General features: G+C 45.3%; 1 pseudogene; it reads right to left on the minus strand.

Annotated features, from left to right (window-relative positions):
• Window positions 1-5740, minus strand: part of LOC102828084 — a 37773-nt pseudogene extending 32033 nt beyond the window's left edge.
• Window positions 5741-6001: the final 261 nt, after the last annotated feature.

Below are 6001 nucleotides of genomic sequence, written 5' to 3' on the forward strand. Positions count from 1 at the left end.
GTGCTAAAGGTATGTTAAGTAGCCTTGAGAAACCTCATGTCGCTGCCTTAGGTCATTTAAGCCTAAAAAGTAATTTATAACAGTTTGCTTGAATTTTTGGAAAATTAAGAATGTTAGATTATTAAAACAATTTGCAATGTATATTTTAGAATTGTTCCTGTAAATCATTGTGTCCTGTTTTGAACGATTAATCACATTTCATTTCTGTACCATGTCTTATCTGAATAATCACCTTCTTCCTGTGTGCAAAATCGCTCCCTGAAAAAATAAAAGACGAATGCAGTTTGAATGCTGCATGCAATACTGCCTGCAGTGCCATGCTGCCTGCAATTCAGGGTCTGCCTGCTAGTTTTACATCTACTCTGGTCTCAGAGTATCTCTTTTTATCTCTCATTGCGTCTTTGTGTATATTCTTTCTCTATTTCTTTCACCGCCAGATCTCCCTACTTCGTGAACCCAACTTCCCTGTCAAGGCAGGTCCCCGACAACATAATATGGATGAACCTTGAGGAAGTTATGCTGAGTTAAATTAGTCAGTCACAAAAGGAGAAATACTGCATAGGACCATTACCGTAAATGACTATGAAAAAGAACCCATAAAAAAGGGGGGGTGGGGGGAACAGACTTTCTTTGCTAGTTACCAGGATATGTGGGGAAGGGTGAGGGGAGTGAGGTGAAGGTGGAGCACAGTGTAGGGAATAAACACAGGATTGCCTGGGTGCTGTTGTGGGGGAGGGAAATGGAAGAACAAGGCAGATGGGAGAACAGTTAGGCAGGTTTGCATGGGCTAAGTGAGACAGAGGTAAATAATGATGTATGCACAACCTTGGGACAACAGGACTCTGGGATTCAGGGATTGAAGCATGGTTTGAATAGGTAAAAGATGGAAGATAATGTTAAGATGCTTGGCTATCTTTTGAATCTTGGTTTCCCTTGCATACCATTGTAAAATAAGACATTAGAGGGAGAGAGAAATAAATAGCCAGAAACATCACCATAGAAAGCTTGTGAGTCTGTTTTCAGCCTATAACTGATTGGAATACCTAAAATGGGGCGACAACTTATGCCCAGTGAAGGAGCATAAGACCATAGGTGGAATCCTGAACCCCATCCAGAATCTTCTGTAGTGGGAAATCTCCACTGGAAAGGACAAGCAGACCAGCCTGGAGTAGCTAGAAGAACAGAAGATATTTCTTGAAAGAAAAACTGGCAGGAAAATTCAGAAACAGTAACAGGAGTCCTACTGACTACTACAAGAATAAGCAAGTTGTTTGCTCAGGAGCCATCAAGGTAAGTGATCGGGTTCCCCCAGGGCAAACTCCCTTCTAAGACTAGAACTCAAGGGGAATACACGAGCAGGCATGTGATCTGACTGGTGACCATGCTGGTCACCAATAAGGGGAAGTGGGGGGGAAACAATGAAGTTGTGAGCTAAGTCTGCCCACGTCCAATACACTCCTGTGAACCTGGGTTGAGACCTAGATGGCCAGCAGTATGGTAAGACTTGGAGACTCCTGGGCCCAGAGACAGTGACATGGCCACAGAGGACTAGAACGGAGAGTGAAGCATTCAGTTGACAAGAAGTGAGGAGAGATGCCCAAGAACACCCATACTTGGAGATAGTACCCACTTGAATTGGCTTCAATGGCTGGATGATCATAACTCAACTAGAAGAAAGAAGAGGGAAAAAAAAGGGTAATCTGATGCAATTTGATGAACTTGACCTATACCTATGGATGTAATAGCTCAAAAGAGGGAACAAAGCTTTACAGCAACGATCACTCCCACCCCCTCAGTACACAGGGTAGACAGGGATGGGCAACTTAGACATTGGCGACCCAATATGGGGGTGCTACAAAGGCAAGAAGTGACTGGCTTATAAGCTTTCAAGAGGGAACCTAGATCCAGAGGGTACGCAGGAAGGTAAAATCTCCACTGAGTGGTTTCCAATCTGTCTGGATGGGGCTGATTAAAGGAGATGGGGATAAGACTCATGTGGTACAAGAGTGAATAATTGCTATCAGAGCTGACTGTGAGAGTTGGAAATGCAAATGTAGACATTTTGTAACAAAAGGAGTGGAGTGGTTGATTGTGCAGTCCAGGAGCAGAGATCCCTGGGACTATCAAGGGAGAAGAGAGGAGTGTGGAACCTTATCCAGAGAAACTGTGACACCAGAGATGGAGGTTGAGACGATGACCTGGAGAGATGGAGAAATGACATGTACTCTAGACCCAGGAAGGGAGAGGGGCTGTGTGCTGATGACTGGGGGGCAGGCTTGTGGGTGTACCGGTTGTTTGTTTGATAAGGCATGGAGGGGATTGTAATCATGGCAATGTAATGAAATATGATAGGATGAAAGCAAAGCTAATGTTTTCCCATGTAAACTAACATATTTCACAATAAAACATTCACACAAAAAAACCACACCCGAATGAGAAACCATAGACTGATTTCCCTCCAAATACGCAGCCTGGTTCTTCCTGCTCAGAAACCAGATGTCTTTACCTGTACTCCTACCTTCCTGGCTGGATCCTCTAATGCTCATCTTACTGCTCCTTTCCAGTCCTGACACACCCACCACCCTGGCCCCTGAAATACCTCAGCTGCCTCTGTCTGTTTTTCTCTTCTTCCATCTTGGAGTTCAAGGCAGAAATTTGGTCCTTGCACTTCTGCAACATGATGTGCTTCCTGTGAAGGAACAATGCAGACCTCAGCCACGTCTAAATGACACCCAGGAGGACAGGGCTGGGGTGGGTGGATTGGTAGGTGACATGAGACACTTCTGCTTCCTGCTCTTGAGTGCTCTGTGTAGACCAACCCCCTATCCCATCTGCCACCAGTTTATGTGTGCATCTAGTGGTTTTGTGAAATGGGTGCTGCAGGCCTGGCTCTGAGCCCTGGTTATGCCACTCACTGTTACTGGGACCCACTGTGTCTCCTCCCAGCTTCTTTCCCTATAATGTGGTAGGGGTGGTGAGGGGGGTAACATGAGTACCCACCTCCTAGAAATTTATTATGAAGATTAGGGAAATCACCATGGGCATGGTTGAGTCCATATGCACAAACATACACCTTGTCGTCAGATTTTTCCAATTCCAACTTTCCAGTTCCGATTTTGGGGCCTCTGGTCCTAAAAATGAGATAGATAAGCATTCCAGAGATAGAGATATGAATGGATAATTAGTTGGATGAATGGAATGATAATGGGTGAATGGAGAGAGATGGATGTTTGGATGGATGATAAGTGGGTAGAAGAATGGATGGATGGCCAGAAGCATGGTTAGATGCCTAAATGACAAGACCAATGAGTGTCTAGGCAGCTAAAGAGAAGAATGATGAAGAATGAAAGGCATAGAATCAAATCCAGCTGAAGGAATTTAGTGGACAAACTAGCAAATGAATGATTATATTAGTACGTGAGAGAGTTGTACTTAGCACCATGGTCTGAAATTGGAAGATTACTGTCTGGCCTCTTCAATTTACTGAAGAGTGTGAGGAATGTGTGCCTGAGATTTGCCACCGTAGCATTCTCTACGCTTCAGGGAGCTGGGAAGGGGAGGCAGGGAGCTGGGAAGGGGAGGCAGGGCAAGGCTCCAGAACTACCTCTTACCTCTGTGCTTCACTGTCTTCACTGTCTTTCTCATCACAGTGTAGTCTCAGGATCCTCAATGTCTCTTCAGGGGAAGAGCCACGAGGCCCATGAGAGGTCATCAAGGGCACTGAGGTAAAGCAAGATCATGTCACGTATTGTGGGCAATGGCCTGGATCTTATTGTTTACTACAAGTCTGGTGAAGACACAGGAGGGATGCGGCCCTACGTCAGGTTTGTAAGGTTTCTGTGCTGTGGCATGAGTAAGCTTCTGTAGGGCAACAATAAAGAATGAGCAACTAGAAATACCTTGCTTTTTGTTTAACGTTACCTCTAGGCGTACTTTCTCTCCATTCACTGGAAAACAGTGTAACATTCAGGCATCAGGGACAGAATGTGCTCAAAGAAACAGGTTTTTCCACAATCAATAATGTGGACACCGTGAGACAAGCCCTCTCCCTTTGTGCCCACCTTTTCCATAACCACCCAAGGACCCTGACCTTTACAAATGGTGGTTTGAAAATTCTTCAGAAAGCACATGCTTTCACTAGGGGAGGCAGAAATAAAGACATCATAAGGTGGGATAAGGGCTGTAAGGAAGTGCCAACAGTGAGGGGGCATGTGACTAAGTAGAAGCACAGTGTAGTCTTCAGGTGGGACAACCAGGTAAGGCTTCTCTAACAGGCGATATTAGAGTTGAATGGTCACATGAGGCAGTGGGAATCTGTCTGCAGTCTCTAGGGGAAGAGTGCCCCACATACAGGGAGGCAAGAGCTATTTTAAGGGTATCTCAGGAACAACCTCACCAGCAGATTAGGAAATTGTTGAAGCTAAACCCGAAGGTGGCATGGGACTCCACTGGGTCTTATGGGGTATGGTGAGGACTCTGGGTGTCTGGAAGATTGGGTTCAGGGGTCAGAAAGTACTGTAGGGAGCCCTGGGTATCCCCAGCACATACCTGAATCTAGTTCCTTCTGCAGGGCCTCCCAGATGGCCCGGGTCCCTCCCAGCTCTTCACTGGTTTTCTTTTTGACTGGGCCAAAGATAGGAGGACAGACACTATGTGAGTGAAGATTCCCGTCTTGCTCTCCCTTGCAAACCTACAGGAGTCTATACTGCAGAGCAACAAAGGCCCTTTCAGGACCCAGGACATTTTGTTGAGCTTGGCTTCCAGCAGAGTGAGCATCACAAGTGTGTGTCTAGACAGTATCACAGGTTCCCATACATAGCTTAATGCTTTGCTGTCAGTCTTGAAATTCTTAGTAATCTTTTAACAAGGGGTCCAGATCTTCCTTTCCCACTAGGCCTTGCAAACTATGTGACTGCTATTGGCTGGCAGCTGCAGTGGAGGTCCTTGAGCTCACCTTGTTGAACCTCCTCAATCCGGTTAATCAGCACTTCAACCGGATGTTCCAGGCTTCCAGCTACAGAGGCAAAAAAAGACAACTGAACTGGAGATAACAGGACTGACAGTCCAGAACAGGCAGAGGTGGGGTGAGCATTAGCCCTATGTCTCTGCTGCTTTCATTTAATACAAATCTACTGAACCCCTACTATTAGTGGGTACAGTGTTGGCCCTCAGGGATATGATTTGGGTTGGCAAGACAGGGGACAGACAAATAGATAAGGAACTGAGTCAGGAATTGGTCACTGCTGTCAAGAGAAATAAACTAGGGCAAGGAGTGGGACGTGCTTCTGCAGCTGTGGGAAGGCTTCCTCGAGGCCCAAAAACAAATGAGGAGAGTAGGCCCTGCAGCTCTTTATAAGGTGGAAATGAGGCCAGAGGAATCTGGTGTGGAATAAAGTTGGTGAAGAATAGGGTAAGGATGGGGGTGAGTTGCAAATGACAAAGCAGCTGAATTTAATTCTCAGTACAGTAGAAGCCAAATGTGTGACAAAGGGGTTGGAGAGAGTTTTGGGGAAATTTTTTTTTGCCTTCTATTCCTTTATAATTTTAAACCATGAGGCCATGTTATTATCTTAAAGATTTAACATCTAAAACAGTGAATGAGGTAATTCCCCATGCTATGAATTGTGGGGCTGACAATTGTACCTACACCTGTGTGACTACCAACTCAGGATGAATCTCAGACACAGAGGAGACTATGACCCTTCTGAAGCTTTTTCACCATATCCATCAAGTCTTCAATTTTTTTGAGGACATGGCTTGCCCTGTGGAAACAAACCCAAAACTCTCAGAATCAGTAAATATGAAAGGCCTGAGGATGGGTTGGACTACTTAGGGGTGGGGTGAGATGAGCTAAGGGAAGTCTCCAAATGAATTGGTTTACTGGTTAGCTTTTCTCCAAAGGGTAAAACGACACCACAGTTATTTCCCTTAATAAAACTCACTTGAAGAAGGGCATACCTTCATTGCCGATGCTGTTCAAAGTTATGTCAATGTTTGCCAA

This window comes from Chrysochloris asiatica, unplaced genomic scaffold (genome assembly GCF_000296735.1).
Source record: "Chrysochloris asiatica unplaced genomic scaffold, ChrAsi1.0 scaffold00179, whole genome shotgun sequence".
NCBI classification, from domain to species: Eukaryota; Metazoa; Chordata; class Mammalia; order Afrosoricida; family Chrysochloridae; genus Chrysochloris; species Chrysochloris asiatica.